The sequence below is a fragment of the Heterocephalus glaber genome, unplaced genomic scaffold, assembly GCF_053883595.1.
Source record: "Heterocephalus glaber isolate CG9 unplaced genomic scaffold, H.glaber_assembly_v1.0 deba00001504, whole genome shotgun sequence".
Taxonomy (NCBI): Eukaryota; Metazoa; Chordata; class Mammalia; order Rodentia; family Bathyergidae; genus Heterocephalus; species Heterocephalus glaber.
In genome coordinates this window covers 21714870-21732662 of record NW_028258324.1, presented here as the reverse complement: position 1 = coordinate 21732662, position 17793 = coordinate 21714870, and positions in this window count along the sequence as shown.

Below are 17793 nucleotides of genomic sequence, written 5' to 3'. Positions count from 1 at the left end.
CATATTTAGCACTATGGCTAGTCAAATGGTTTTCAAAATAATTATATTCTTTGTGCATCTGTGTGTATGTAAAATTGATATTTTGTGCAGAGAACTATTTAAATATATTTACTGAAAAATATTATTTGTAAGGTCCCTATACATGTTTACAAAACAGTTTAAAATTTTAGTTCAAGAACTAAAACAAATATGAATAAGAATGGTCATAGTAAGAACATTATCCATTAACACCAGTTCTACCTCTGCTACCTTTTCTAGCTCTTAGTCTTAGCTCTTTTTTTTCCCTTTGTGGACTCCAAGACTGTCATGTGTATAAAATGAGTTTCAGAACTCGTGTAGGCTAAGTAAAAGTATTTCTTACACTTCTCTGTTGAAATGATCATGTGAAATTTCTTAAATGGAGTCTTTTAAGACTTTATTGAAGGCACATTCAATGTGTGTGTGTGTTGCCTTAATGTCTGTCAAAGGTTTTCACATACGGAGAGATCACAAGTAGTTAAGTCATAGTTCACGAAATTAAAATATTGAAAAATCCATTTGAGAATATACAAATGCACATAAATCTTAACAAGATATGTTAAAATCCACATGGCAAAACCATTCTAAAACACTGATGTGAAAGTTGTGGAATAGGGAAGGACGTGAGCCCAGGAAATTCTTCCTTCAGGACAGGTGCATCATTACAGGACTTCAAAGAATAACTTAAATATTTTTGGGTAAGAAATGAAGGAAAAATAAGAACCAAGATCTTCATTTATAGCAAGTATAAACAGACCTGAATTTTTATATATACCTTGTGTTTTCTAATCCTGCTAAATTCAAGTACAAGTTCTAGGGGGTCCTAGAGATTTCTTAGCATTTTCTCTATAGATGATCATTTCATCTACATATAAAAATTTTGCTTCTGCCATGCCAATCCTATCCTAATTGTGTCATTTTATTGCCAGATTATTTTGGTTTAGACCTATGTTTCAAAGTCTAATGGACAGATGAAGAGTAGGCATATCTGCCCTTGTTCCCCACTTTAGGGAGAAAGCATTGTATCGTCGCCACTCATAGAAGGAGTTTTTGTTGGCAGTATGGAGTATATGTCTTTGATCTGTTGAGAAGGCTCTGTTCTACTTCTAGTCTCCTGATAGCTTTTACCATGAACAGCTGTAGAATTTAGTCCAATACTCTTTCTCCAACTAGTGACAGGATCATATGGCTTTCTCCTTTCCTCTGTTAAAATGATTACTTTTGGGGGTGGATCTTCCAATGCTGAACCAACACTGCCATCCCTATATCAAAACCACTTTCTACATCCTGCCAGATTTGACTTCTAAGAGTTTGTTTTGTTAAACAAATTTCTATCTATGTTCATACTTTTTTCTTCTATTATCTTTATCCAGTTTTAGGATTAGCACAATGTTGATTTCCTAAAATGAGGGGAGAAGTGTTCCTTCTTTTTTCTGCTTTAATTGTTTTATATAATTTATCAGTTAAAATGTTTATGAGCTTGCTATTGTCATATAGGTAGGTTTTCAAGCTAGGAATATACTTTCTTTAATAGGTGCTATTCAAATTTTATATTTCCTCCAGAGTTAGTTTCATTAATTTGTCTTCTAAGTTACTTCTTAGAAGTTGTCAAATTTATTTCAAAAAAGATTTTTGTAATATACTTTCTATATCCTTTTAAATTCTGTAAAATCTGTGGAAATGTCTCCTAGATCTCAATATTGTAATTTTAAAAATGTATAACTAATATTGTGTAACAAGAAGAAAAGGTCTAAAAGAGCAGGGGAATTGGGAGGGGTAGGGGAAGGGAAAAAAGGGAAAGGAAAAAAATATGAGAAGAGAAAAAAATGGGAACAAAGTCTTTGCAAATAGGGAAGGGTGGAGGGGGTGAAGAGAGGGCAGGGGAAGGGGAAAAAATTAAGAACCAAGAGACTCATGTAATGTTACAAGATCCCAATGATGAATGTAACTGTATTGTATACCTAAAATGTACCAATAAAGTTAATGGGGGGGGGAATAAGAACCAAGAGAGATTATTTAAAGGTGCAACTTTCCAATGATGAATGTCATTATATTGTATACCTAAATTGTACCAATAAAATAAAATTTTTTAAAAAAGAAATGTGGTGAATAAAAATAAGAAACACTTGATAGCCTATAAAAACGAATCAGATTTGTCAGACTTTTAAGACAAGCCTTATGTGTTAAGTTGATTGAAAATAAAATTCTACTGTGTGTCAGAGTACACAATGACATGTCACTCACTCATGAACACTTTCAGAAGCAGAGTTTCTTGGCAGTCCCTGGAAGGCTCAATAGGAGAACTTACTGAGGTGCAAATGCCATTTGAGACCACTTAACGTTAATGAAATGGAAGCAGGAAATGCTACTTGAATATCAATCGTTGCTAATCTTTCCTACTCTCCCCTTTGCCCTGTTCCAAAGTAATTTTTCCAATAATTTGAATAAATTTAGAAAAAGCATATTTACCTTATATTTGAAAAATCTAAAAAGAAAGAAAAAAGTCACAAATATGAAAAATATTTATAATAATAAAATGAATTAATGAGATCTCTTACTGTATCCTTTATGTCCTTTTTATGAAGTACAGTATGCATTGTTTTCTGTGGATACTTTTAGAAAATAGATTCAGGTTTGTCATTGTTATTTTCCATATTTTTATATGGGATATAATTATTTTTATTGGTTCAAAATCTTAATGTTATTAACTGCACCTCAGTTGAGTCATTCATAACAAGCACATTGTTAACTATTGAATTCAAAGATAAATTGTTGTTTCAAGGTACAAGAATTGAACGAGTTGAGAGACTAAAAAACCAAAATTTACGTAAATGTATAAAAACATGCATATGTACATGAACATATACATAGTATAATTATTTTTATAAACAAATCGATATTTTAAATCTCTAAAGAAGGGAATTTTGACTTCGTTCTCTTTGCATGAAAAAATAGTTTGATTCACAACAGGTTAGGTTACACAGAAAAAACTTTTGAAGGATATTTTATTATTTAACAAAATCATGAAAAATATTACTGTCATTGTTGAGGCAAAAGTCTAGACCCAGCATTGGGGGCTCATGGGAGTGGGTTGATCTATTTTGTTCATCACCAAATATGTGTCTGTTTCTAATGAGTGAGTGGTTACAATAGAAAGCAAAAAGAGCAAGCACTTTCCTTCACAAGACCTGTCTACAGGTTTTCTTTCCTTCTTTGTTCTTTTATTCTCTCTGTAAACTAATTCCCCTTACAGCAGAGGGTTACATATTTTAAAAATTGAATTGCCAGTTTATTTCTAACTTTATGTTATTGACAGAACACTCAAGAATTTTATAGAAACTAGGCTTAAAACAATAAAAAACAGTGCATTTGCAGTAAATGGTAGAAATTGACAAATGTGAGACAGAATTTTGATCTAGTATCATGCTCGTAGACTCTAGTATCATAGACTCACTTATTGATGTTTGTGAAAGGTACAAAAATTATAGCTCAAGCAGTAATATAAGAACAAAATACTGGAAATTTGAGTTTTTGGAACAACATCTGCGGATTTAGGTTAGGAGTTCCAAAATTTTTCTTAAATAATCATACAGTAAACACTTTAAAACTGATATTATATATATAGTCTCTATCATATATTTTTCCTTGTTTTTATTTTATAACCCTTTCAAAATGTGAAGATTCTTAGTTCCAGAGAAATACAAAAATGGACTGTAGGCCAGGTAGAAACACATATTGCCATTAAACAATATTTTAGGATTTGAAGACCTTGATTCAAAGGCAGAAATGGAGATTGAGGTGCCTGCTGTGCACTCTGGCCTCAGAAATTGACCTGAGACTGTTCTATGCTGGTAGATATCTAAGAATTGGCTTCAAAAAACAAAAATGTAATAAAAAGAAACCTAATTTATGATAATTTCCAGTTTTATTATTTCTGACATTAAAAATTCAGTGGTATTCTGGAGCCAACTCTAACCAGCTCACAAGATGAAATTGTTAAATTTTCAGAAGTTTTACAAGGTGGTTCAGCCATGGTGGGGATATTTATGTTATAGTAATTGACACATGCTATTAGAGTTTAGAACCCATTAGATGCCACCTTTTCAGCTACTAGCTACAGGTTGGTACCATAACTTTTCTCCTTATCAAATTGGATCAGACAGTGGCAATAATCTGATTGCATCTGACACAGTGCCTACAGAAATATCTCTGCTTTCTCAACTGTTCTATTGTATTCATGTTCTTTTAAACTGCATTCAGTTTCATTAAGAAATGTTGCTGCAAGGTTTTATTCAGGATACAGGGAGAAGAAATGAAAAGTAAAATACTAAAATTACTTTAAGAGACTTCAATAACATCCATTTAAATTTGTCATACCTCAAATTAAATTCAAAAGAGACTATTTTGAAAAACAGACTTAGCAGGAAGTTAGTTTTTTTATAAGATATAACTTTCTTGGCATGTACAAGTCACTTTAGTCATTCTGAATTGTATTTTCACATACCAAATAAGGACCAAAATTTTATAAGGAAAAGATCTGCAAAAACTATAAGTATACCTCAGATAGGATCTGAATATCTGTAGGCCCACAGTGCATGTTACGACAATCAAATTATAGTTCCAAAATGTTCAGCTCCTATGTATAAAGCAGTTTTTCATAAAATCCTTGAAAATTTGGATCTGCATTTACATTTTATTTTCTACATAATGACAACATTTAAAAACTATTGGTAGCTTCATGTGAAATTATTTTAAATTTGGATAAAACGTATTTAATCAACATGCCACGTGCTCAGCAAGTTCTAATGTGATGAAATTCCACACATTTTTAATCTCTTATAAGAAATAAGATAATTGTGACATAAAATAATGGGCTTATCAGAAACCCAGTCATATTTTCAGTGAACTGAGGGGGCATAAGTAAATCTTATAAGCAATCCTTTCATTCAATGGATATATCTTAGACAGTTATATATATATTAATTTTGGAAAACTTAACATTATGCTTGTAAATTTAGGGTAGAAAATAAAACAAAACAAAATATCTCAGATACATATGAAAACTGGTTTACATAGTAGGACATTTTATCTTTTAAAGTAAATGAAGCTTTGCATGTTTTGCTTTTATTTCAACATAAAGAACACATCTTTAAGCTAAGTATGCTCAAAATAAATTTTCTATATTTAAAATCACTCCAGCCTTTAAGAGTACTTTTATGAAGTCCCACTGTTTTTTCTCCACAGACTTTGAGATAATCCACAAAATTATTGGTTTAATCATCATTAAAGCAAAGATACAAAAACTAAATACATTATTTCTAAAGTTATTTAAAATGTTTGTCATAGTAAATGTAGATGTCAAGACACTCTTAATTTGGCATTTCTAAAACCCTGGCAGATGATAAATTTATTTCACCATTTTTAGCATGAAATGCCCAGCTGTGATAAAATACATAGTGGACAGAACACAGTAAGTATGGTAATCAAAGTCTGTCTGGAGTATTTGTATTTAATCTCATTTATATTAACTCTCTTTTAAATATCTAAGTAATTAGGAACACTTATTTTTTCTCAAATCTACCCTTGTGTGGAAATGTTCTATTTTCATTTTCATCTTAGATTTCAAATATATTTCTACTCCTATGTATATTAAGTAATTTTATTGCTGTCACAGATGGGTCAGCTGAATAATATTTATACATTTTAGTAGACACAGGTAAAGAAGCATTGCAAAGATCCTTTTTATTGACAAGTTTCTTATTCGAGAGAAAGAGGAAGAGTAGTGCTTTCCTTTCTTATAAATCTCAAAAAAACTAGCTATTTCTATAAAATACATTTTGCATAATAATCATCTTATAACTTCCAATAATCTTCGTGACTTTGAACTGTGTAGTGAATATTTCCTCTCCTTTGGTTTTATACTTTTAGTGTGCCTAAAGCATCAAACAACCATTAAATTTCTCCATCGTATAGCTGGAAGGCAGCAGCTAAGTGCATTGAGCATGTTCACACTGGATCTCACAAAAGGGTGGGTGTAAATGTAAGTCTCAAAGCAGGAATTAATGGGAGAAATAAATGTAAACAAGAAAATAGGAAGAGATTCTCTTGAACACAAGGGCTGTGGAGGCTTTTTTGATCTACACACTGGTTGATAATAATTAGGGCAGACAAGTAAAATTTATAAAAGAATGTATGAGTAAAGGTTTTTTAAAAAAGAAGAAGAGGAGGAATTTTCACAGAAGTAGAACTTTTTGTGTGTCAGCTTACGAGCTGGTTAATGAGGATTTCTTTTGTGAGCTGCTATTGAGACAAAAAGGTGACTAATTTGAGTATTGTGGTGTATTAAACCATTAGACTGTGTGAATTGCTCTCTTATTTAGAAACTGGAATTCAAATAGATTCAAGAATTAAAAGCTTAGTCACCGAAGATCCATGTAGTCTGTTTGAAACACACAATCATAAACTTTATGATAGGGACTTTTAAAATTTATTTAAGCAAATCCCTTTATTTTGAAGGCTAGGACACTGAGCATAGAAAGATAGCAGATGTCCCTTTCCTCTAATAATAATCATTAGTTTAGGCAACATGTCTGTAATATGTGAAGCATCCCAAAGAAGTTCTTTATAACATCGGTACAGGGGCTCCAATGCCTGGGTAAGACATCACAGAAATAGAAATACTGGTCTTGCATCCTAATCCTGAATCATAATATTTTACCCTGATGAGAAGAATTTTCCAGATATAATTAAATTAACAATTTAAGATGAAGATGGTATCCTGATTTAATGAATGAGCTCAAAATACTCACTAGGGTCTTTAAAAGAGGGAAGCAAGAGAATCAAATTCAGATAGGAAATATGATTAGAAGTGAGACTGATGCAAAGAATGGACCACAAACGAAATACAGAAGAAAAAAAAGTTCTCCTAAAGCTTCCAAAAGGAACAACCTTGCCAGCATCTTACCTTAGACTTTTGAATTCTAGAACTATATGAGGTTTTGTGCTATTTCAAGCTAACAAGTTTGTGATAATTTGGTTCAGCAAGAGTCAGAGACTGATGACTAAAGTCAGGTCAGTCTAATTCCTATTGCTTCATTGTGACAAATTACTTCACAATTTTGTGCATTAGTTTCCTTATCTCTAAAGTAACCATGCAAATTTTTAATGATTATTTGATGGCTTATTCTTTGAAAAATACTTATGACAGACCTGTTAGGATGGCTATAAAATACAAAGACACTTCTTGATACTTTGGTAGTAAATTTCATGGTTTAAAGACATGTTAAATATAATTCAAAGTGAGTTCTTTCTTAGCCTTGATTCAAACTATTAAAGAAATGGGGTTTTACTTCATGTACCATGTCTGCAGTATACTTGATTAGATAAGTACCATAAATCTAAGTGCAAAAATGATTTAATGCAATATATACAGTAATACAGTATATACTTATTATGTGTCAGTGGGAACCAAATTTTCTCTCCTTTCTTTTCTTTCTGTCTGCTGCCTTTCTTTCTTCTCTTCTAGAACTTTTGTTATTTTCTAGTATGCATCTTTTCCTCCTTCCTTCTCTTTCTTCTTTTTATTATGCATGTATATGTACAAATATGCATACATGTAAGAATATATAGGATATCCATGTCACAGTATGACAGTATAATATGCAGGCTGGTGCCCTGAAGAGGTTAGATTACCTTAGCTTGATGGAACACATAGATGAGCAGAGAAAAGGAAATGTTATTTAGAAATAGCTACTTAAAAGCAATTGAAGGTGTACGGCTATTGAACTTTCCAGGTGAGAGTCAAAACTAAAAACAGATAAAGAACAAGCAAATAAAAAACATTGTTTAAATGATTTTTTGCCATCAACTATTTCACAAACACAGTTATTAGTTAGGCAGTATAACAAATATGTTTCCCTATTTCTATCTCATATATATAAAAGAATGCAGTATATTTATCTTGTGAAGGAACTGCAATAGATTGAACATCAGTGTTAACACGATTAATTTGATAAAAATTTCAAATAAATGTTTCCTTGATAAAATACTAATTTTTCTTTATGAAGCAAAAATTTAATTTTGTATTACACTCTAATATCTCCATCAATTACCTAAAATAATTACTTCCTTTTATTTAATTTTCATTTATTTATTTTTGGATGACTTTTAATCAATGAAAATTCTTTCTTCAGTAGACAATATCTCTGCCTGATGACACAAAAAAATAAAATAAAATAAAATAAAATGCAAAAATTTGCACCCTGGTTTTGTTAAGAAGTTTGAATGTTGGTTGCTTACACATTTCTGTGTTTCACTTTATGTTTTTAAACACTTTTATTATGCTGTATCACTCATCCTAACTGCACATTTTACTGGATTCAGCTGTGCAACTATCACAATAATCAACTGAAGAATGTATCATTCCCCCCATTTTTTTCTCCTTCCTTTTCTTACTTTGTCTTCCTTCCCTCCTTTCATTGCTTTCTTCTTCCTTCTGCATTTAGAGATGTCCTCGGATTGTGTCTGATAGAAGTAAGTTGTTAATAATATTGAGGTTATCTTGTATGTAAAGAGAAATTTTTTCCTTGCTGCATTCAAGCTGTTCTTTTGGTACTTGAGACTCACAATTTTTAGTATGATGAGTCTGGGTATGATCATTTTGTGTTTATCATATTTAGCATTTTTTTGAGATTCTTGGATGAGTAACTCTTTCAATAATATTGGGATATTTGCAACCATTATTTATTTGGTTAATTTTAAAGCTTTCTATCTCCTCTCCTTTTGATCCTATCTTTGTACAGAGTAATTAACGGTGTCCCACATTGCTACATTTCTCAAGTTTAATTTTCTCCATTATTTTTCTCTGTTCACCATGTATGATCAATGTAAATTAATTTTCAAGTTCACTGATTCTTTCTTCTGCCACGTTAAATCTACTGTTGCTCTCCTCCAGGGAATTTTGTATTTCAGAAATTTTATATGTAATTCCTGAATCTCCTAATTTAAACTTTATTTTTTTACTATGGACTGAACCCAGGGCCTTTGCACTGAGCTACAGCCTCAGAACCCTTCGCTTTAAATTATTTTTTTTGTTACAAAGTTTTACTAAGTTAATATGTTCCCCAGGCTGGTTTTGAATTGTAATCTTCCTGCTTCAACCTTTCACAGTGCTGGGATTATAGGCATGTGCCACCACATGGTTAATTTCTGTATTTTTATATTACTCGCTTAATAAAATCACCATTTGGTTCCTGTCTCAAGGCAGTTTCCATTGCCCGATTGTGTGTTTGTGTGTGTGCATGTGCGTGTGTGTGTGTGTGTGAGATACTTTTCACTGTCTTTCCATGCCTTATTTTCTTGTGGAAAACTGGACATTGTAGGTAATACATTTTATTTCCTCTGGATCCTGACTCCACTCAGGGCTTGTTTACTTCACTGAGCTATCTTAATGAAGTCTATTTCTCCTGCAGTCTGCAGTCTCTGAAGCAGAACTATGGCCTTGGAGAATGAACTCTAGGATGAAGCGATTTCAGCAGAGCTTATCTCTTTCCGTGAACTTTTTGTTAGCTAGCTGCCTCTACTGGCATCACACTTAGTTGTTAGCCTCTACTACTTGCTGGCTGATTACCGTTTTGTTTTCAACACTCACCAAGGGCATGAATTCATCCACGGTACTACTCAGTTAAATTCTGTTCTCCGTGTAGGAGTGGTCTTGAGGCAAATCTGAGGTTTATTCTGACTCCAAGTCTACGTTTTCCATGATCTTAGTCATGTCTTCTGGGGTTCACTGTGCTAAGCTAAATGTTCTAGTGTTTACCTTGCTGCCGTCATGGAGGTACCAGCCTTTTAAAAACTGCTTACTACCAAAACTTCCACTGTTTGAAAGAATAACTTAGACTTGGGCGTCCTCACACTGTTTTAAAATAAAGGCAGTTTCAGGGGGAGAGACACAGAAGATTCTGTATTTATGATCAGACTCTATGAGCAGCACCTCTGCACCATTTCTCCAGAACTGGGAGTAGGAAGAATTATACACTCTTCCAACAGGGAAAGCCTGCTTTATGGGCAGGGCACTGGTGGGAGAGACACTTCAATTTTCTGGGTAGCCATTCTTGCATGAAACTTTGACCCTCTGAGTCACCTGGGCCAAGAACTTTCAAGGTACCTCACTTTTCTTAGGATAGGCCTGTCCTCTGAGGAAGAGAGCTTCAGGTATTTCACATTCTTATTGAGATCCAATTTCTGCTACACAAATCTTAGAGAGGTAAGAAAGTCTAGTAGTCTACTTTTCCTGTAGAGATTCCATACTCTGATAGTAGAAGTTTGGAAGAAAAGAAGCCCTGTTGTCCTGGCTGTAGGTACCAGAGTAGAACTTCCATCATTCTGAGCTGTAGCAAATGAGTCTTTGCTGAATTGCTGAATACTTATTCTTACTGAGATGTAGTAGATTATCTTGAATATATATTTGTACATGTGTTGCATGCTGTTAAAAGGGTTTCAAACTCTTTTAGCCTAAAAAATAAATTTTTCTGACTCTGGATTCTTTGCTTGGGAGAAGGTGTGCAGAGTTCCTCATACCATGAAATTTGGATTCACTTCAGGTTTCTGTTTGTTTTCCAAATATATGCATTCCATGCAAGTATTAAACATGTGAATATTTCTGCATATATTTGAAGTTAAAGCTTAAATTACTTTTGGAAAAATGTGTTGCTTTTATTCAGAATCTAACTAGGTATTTCCTATCAGAAATATGAAAAAATCATAACATTAGGGTAAAAGAAGTTCTAGGTAGAAGTAATGAAGAAAATTACAGGTGTAACTATTGATATGGGTCCAAAAGCTTATGCTATTAATTATAAAGTTAAAAGACATTCGATGTAGTCTACATGTAACAGTCTCCATTCTGCCAAGTCTAATCCAAACCAATGTGAAGACATTCAGGAATGTACAAGTGATATGTTTTCATAGAATGTAGATTGACATTTCTAATTTTTAACTTTGAATCCTGGGTTCATTATTCATTTTCTACACTTTCTTCTAAAAGTAGTTCTCCATGTTGTTGAGAAAAAGATAAGTTAGATCAACAGGAATTAACTCAGAGTTAGTATGATTATAATGAGATCCTGTTGTACTTAAAGTAGTTTTACAGATGGATTGTAGCTTATATAAATAAAAACTGTTTGAAAATCATTAATGTTGGACATCTGAGTATATAGAAAACAAGAAAATAGTTTTTCCAGGAGGTATATTCAAAGAAGATTTTTGCCTAAATTGAAGAGAATTTGGCCTATATCCAAATTATTTTGCATCCATGAAACACTGGTAAGATAATGCCTTGAGAACTGTCATACAATGCTATATGAGATTTTACTATTTTAATAAATATTTAATTTTACATATTGATTCTTGTTTCTTTATTCAATTTGGTTCACATTTGCCTTGTAAAAGTTTAATGTTCTCATTTTCTCTGACCTACCAAATTAACCTTGTGCATATTGTATTGCAGTTTGTTTCCAATTTCTCTACTATGTTCAACTTAGACTACATCAATTTTTTTTTAATAAATAACTTTTCATATGGTCCCTTGAACAGTGTACATTTTACCAGTCATTCAACTTACATGTCTGGCATAGTACTTCTGGTGTTTTCTAACAATGGACTAAAAGTGGCCAATTATTTTTCTCATGAGGTATATCCAAAGCTTTTGCTCTTTTATTTCTTCAATCTTCCTTAATACAGTTTCATTAGTAAAACGTATAAGTTTAAGATATTGCTTTACGGGCTGGGGGTTTGGCTCAGTGGTTCTGCTGCCTGCCTTACAAGTGCAGGGTCCTGAGTTCGATCCCCAGTACCAAAAAAAACCAAAAAACAAAAAAAGATATTGCTTTACTCTACTAAATACAAAGTATGTGACCTATAACATAATCATTTGAAATTATTGCAAAAATTTGCTTTGAAATAACATATAATGAGTTTGTTTTTGGGCTGAGAGTATAGCTTAGTACTAGAGTTTTTGCTTAGAATGTGTAAGGTGCTGTGTTAAATCCCTAACACTGCATTAAAAAAGGTATAGTTTTAAACGTTTTAGACTGACACACATTCCTACTAAATCAATTGTTTGCATTATGTTTTCTTTCAGTGTTTTGAAATAAATTCAGTAATCTTTTTTTAACTTCTTAAATGCTGTTGTAGTCAGGATTTGCAAGGGAATAGATTTAATAGAGAACACAAAATTTATAGGATTATTTTATAATATTTAGCCAACAAGTCAAATGCAGATGAGTGCAAGAGATGCCAGAGACCCAAAGAATCCAGCCACAGGCCTGGATGCCCTGGCAGTGTCCCACACAGGTCCAGCTAAAGGCTTAGAGCCCAAGGCAATGGCTTATGCAAGTCCCTATCAAGGATCTGCACTAATTAATCCACCACAAATGCCAATTATAAATATAGTTTATGTATTATGGCAGTATATCTGCTGAATGCTTAACATATGCCAGCTATAGTACAAAACACTTTTCATTTATATTAACTAAATAATTGCATTAGTTATATTTTTTAAACAATTTGAAATATGATGAGTTTGTATGTTACCTAAATTTATACAGTTAGCAAGAGGAGGGGTTAGAATTTGTTTGAACATGATGGCTACTATTGTATTTTAACATTTTAACAGATATATTACATTTTAATATAATTCAGCAAAAATTCAAATAAAATTATTAGTTAAATCCTTTATTGAAAAAATGATTCTCTATTGTTATATCTATATGCAAAACATATATAAATTTTAAAAAATTTTTCTGTTGAGCGTTGAATTTACAGTTTCAAGAAAATATGAGAGTACCTGAATCACCAGCAGGAACACTCATCCAAGGTGAAGAATGGCCATCCACACTATAGGCTCACTTTCAATTCCAATACTTCAGGAATTATTTCTTTCCTACTGTAGAGGAAAGTTGTTTTTACCAGTTAGCCAGCTGACATAAATGTGTGTGTGTGTGTGTGTGTGTGTGTGTGTGTTGTGAAGATATTTTAGACTTAAGATCTATTCTTTTAGCAAATTTTAGGTAAATAGGACAGTACAATTAATTGTAGTTCCATGATACACATTAGATCCCCAGGATATAATTTATTTTATAATTAAAACTGACCACTTCTTTCTTTCATCCTACATGCTATTCTTGGGAAGCACTGTTCTACCTGATTCTATACATTTCACTTTCATATATTAGACATATAATTAAGATCTGTGCTCCAAATGGCAAAATATTCTTACTTTCAATTGCTATTCTAATACACACATGCATACATAATTTTTCTTAGCAATTCATCCACTGGTCAGCATTTAAAGTGCTGCCATATCTTGGCTATTTTAAGTAATGCTAAATTAAAATGGAGATGCAGATTTCTCTTCATTATATTGATTTCACTTCCTTTGGAAATATACCAAAAAGAAGAGTAGTTTGATCATATGGAAGTTCCATTTTTAACTTTTTGAATAGTCCCTATTGTGATTTCCATAATGGCTACACTATTTATTTTGCATAGCCACCAACAGTGCACAAAGATTTCACTTTCTCCATGAAAGCCTCCCCAACACGTACTTTTGGTTAATAGCTATCATAATAGGTCAAAGTTGATATTATATTGTGGTTTTAATTTGTATATCCCTTATAATTAGCAATGTTAAACATTTTTTGTATCTTGTTGTTTATTCATATTTTTTCTTTGGAAAAATATCTATTCAGGTTCTTTGTCTATATTTTTACCAGGTAATCTTCTATTGACATTCAGTGTATGAGTTCCTTAGGTGTTTTGTATATTAACCTCTTTCTAGACATATGTCTGACAAATATTTTCTTCCAATTTAGTTTTTCTTTTCCTTTTGTTTAAAAACATAATTATTTCTAAATTTAGTACAATATTATCCAATAATTTGTGCTATCCTAATGAAATATAGCTTATCAAATTAGTACTTATGAATACACTTATTATATGTTTATATAATGACCAATGTGCATGAAAGTAATCCCCAGTTTCTAGATTTTGAGTTTTTTTTTTTTAAAAGACAGTTACTGATCTTAAATATTTCTGCTCTCCAAGTGTAAATGCAGGGACAACAGAAAATGTACCTAAGTAATTCACAGAATCCTAATACTGCAGGATTCCATGATAAAGAGAAGAGAGAAGAAGAATAAAGTCCTTTGTAAATTCTGATGAATTAGCAGCTTTTTATTTAAAAAACACCACAATATATCAATCTTCTCAATAAAATTCTGAAATCCAGCAAGTGGTAAGCAACTAAAAATAAAATAATTTTTAAAATAGTTAATTATAATGATAGATTTCATCAAAATAGACATACAAAATAATCTATTTTCCTTACTCTTACTAAAAATAGGTATATCGCCTGAAGCACGATTTGTATTTTCAGTTAACATAACCACGTATAAGATGCATGATTGCAAATATTGCTTATTGATGGAATTTATAGTTACTTAATATAGTGTCATTAGTAAGCATCATTTATTTATATGGTTATTAGTCCTGTATGAACATTGCCTTTACTATTTGAATAAAAACTAGAGATTATGATAACAAATTATACTGATTGATGATTAGAAATCAAGTTAAAAGGTAAAAGACTGAAATGAGAAGTATTTATATGAAAAGAAAACATGATATCTGAATGCTTAAATTAAGTCCAAAGTTAAATGGAAACCAAAATATACATAGCCGTAAATTGGATCAACACAAAAATAAATAATGACATTACTAAGTTAAATGACTTCCCAATTTGTATATCCAGGCCATTATTTCCATTTTGAAAGATGTTTTCATACTCAAGTATGCAAAGCATATAAAAGAATATTGACAGACCTATGTAGGGCCATAATATAACAACATTTGACTAATCTCTGGTTTTCATTTGATACTATTAAACTGGATATGGGAAGATCAACCAGGGGAGATTATTATGTTATTTAAGCGCTTGCAAACTTGACACATGCAAAAAAGGATATACATTTTTGTCTATATAAAAAAGAATTAGTAATATGTGAAAAAAGATTTAAACAGCAGAATTCTGTATATTCTTTTACTTTTTTGTTTTCTGCTTTGATACTTAGAGACAAAGAAAAGAAATACACAAGAATAAAAGTAATTTTGAAACAGTACAATAATTTTCCCTAAAATTTATTTTTTAAGTCAAATATGAAAATATGTTGATCTTAGATACATCTGTCTTGAAAAATTAATCAGCAAAAATAAATGAGATGATATACTTGATTTGTATTAAGACACATTTATTAAAAATACTACTTATGTTTTCAGACAGGTCCAAAGAATTATCATTAGAGAAGAGATAGAAACTTCAATTTACCTAGATGTGTTTTTAATATGTCACTGCAGAAAAAACATGCATCCATGAGAGGCACAGGCTGATTTATTAGTCAGGGTTAGAAAGAGAAAGAAAATGTGGAAGGGATTTTAGCTTGAGGAATTGGAGGGGGCATAGCAATCAGAGTGGCCCAATAATTAAAGAACAAGCCCTTGATTTAGTGGAGGACTCAGGTGAGCCAGTGTATAATTGATCATTATGTCAGTTCTGGTTTTGCAAGATGGCTCCTGAGAGATCCTAGTCACTCAAGCATCAAGCCAGTCTCCATGAGTCTATTGGTTTTGCTTGGGGCAGTCTCCATTGGAGTCCAACAGGACCAATGTAGGTTTTAGGCAAGGACTGGATACTTACAGGGACCTGTTGTAAGTTCAATGTCCTTATATATTTTAGCTGGATGTTCTCAGTGATGATAAAACAGGTTGTATAAGTTGAGAACTAATCAACCTTGTATTGCTAGGTTTTGGATAGATATTTCCTAAATGAGTACTATGACTATATACAGAGCTGAACATACATCTGGCTCAAAGTTTTGAGGTAATGAAGGGGGCATATAAAATGAAGGTCAGGCTTTGTTCTGCTTTCAGTTACTCCTTGGGCATCTGTAAGCCTAAGTGAAATGGCACTGTTTTTTCTGTTTGTTTGATTTTTGTTTTAATAGCAGAAAACTTGTAAGTCCCTGGTTGCCTAAAAAGAAAACACAAATCATGTTTTTAAAGTGAATGACCCAGGAGCACACCTGTCTTTTGTCTTCATGGTGGTCTCTGACTCACTTATATTGAGGTATGGTTTATATTATAGTATATCATACTAAAAATGTTTTAATAAAATATGAGTCTAATATCAGTAAAAGTCAAACAACTAAAATTTCAGGCAGGGGCAAGAACATTCATGAACAAATTCCTAGGAGGCACATTCAAGTGATACCTCAGTTCATGAACTTAGTTCTTTCCATGATTCTGGTCAAACTGAATTGGATGAGAGCTGAATCAAACTCAATGCTTAGTTTTAATGTTAACCTTATGGGGAAATTTGATTTGGTTCTCATCTAATTCAGTTTGCAGTCAGAAACATAGGAAGAATTAAGTTTGTGATCAGAGGTATCACTGTACTTCTAGGGAACCTTCAGTATTAAATATTATTGATTATTTGTTTTTCCTATAATTAGCTTTATTTATCCTTATGGTTATCATTAACTCTGTCCTAATACTTGTGTCTCCAGCTACACATAGACACTTCATTGATGATTTGGGTAACAAATAGAAATTTGCTTGGCACAAATGTTATTGTTTTATTTCACTAAATGTGAAGATTATTTTTGAGCATGATTATTCTATGGAAAAATACCTCAAGTCATTACATTGTGTATATGTAAATATAACAATGATAATGGTGTAGATAGGGTTCTGTGTGAAAACAAAAAGAAAAAAGGAGTCAAAAAACAAGCAAAAAGCTCTACATAAACTCCAACCACATTTTAATAAAATAAAAATATCTGAAGCTTCTACAGAATTGGATTTAGAAAGCAAAAGCTATTTCTTTTGTTAATGTGAACACCATCACTATTATCTTCCTACATTAATATATTTCAAATTATATCTGAGACACAGAAGAACTACTTGTAGATAATGTTCCTTTTATCATTTGACACTGAAGGTTAAATGAAAGTTTACTCCCTTGTTTTCCACTTAGAAAAACTTCAAATCATCCATGGTAAAGTAAAAGTGAAATTGTAAATGGGTCATATTCATTTAACTTGCAAAGAACATTCCTTTATCTTCAAACATGCCAGTGTTGCATGACTTCTCAGCTTATCATCTTAGAAAGAGTGTCTTGGGACAGTGCCAGGCTTTACAATTAAAGATAATTTCCTAGTCTCAAAAAACCCACAGGCAAAATAGTCTACTTGTATTAGATTTTGTAAGCTTGCTTTAAGCTATCCCCAGGAAACAGTAATATGAAGAAATAACACATTATTTAGAAAGTAAACATTACACAAAATGCTTCATAAATTGAAGATAAAAATATTTATAATGAAGAATGGATGAAGTAAGCAGATAACATTCTTTCAGCTTTCATGATAATGACAAGAAAGGGCAAGGCTAGAAATAGTGATCCAAGATCAAATTATTTATCAAATCCAACAAGTGATACCAAGGCTTCACTGAATTTTCATTCATTATGTGATGAATTATCTTTGAAAATATATTTCTCAGTCCGGGGATTTAGCTCAGTGGTTCCACCACCTGCCTTGCAAGTACAAGGTCCCAAGTTTGATCCCGGTACCAAAAAAAGAAAAAATGAAAATATATTTCATATATTTCTCTCTTTTGGTATAGGTGAATATTATGATATAATTTTAGGTGTATATCTGCCTA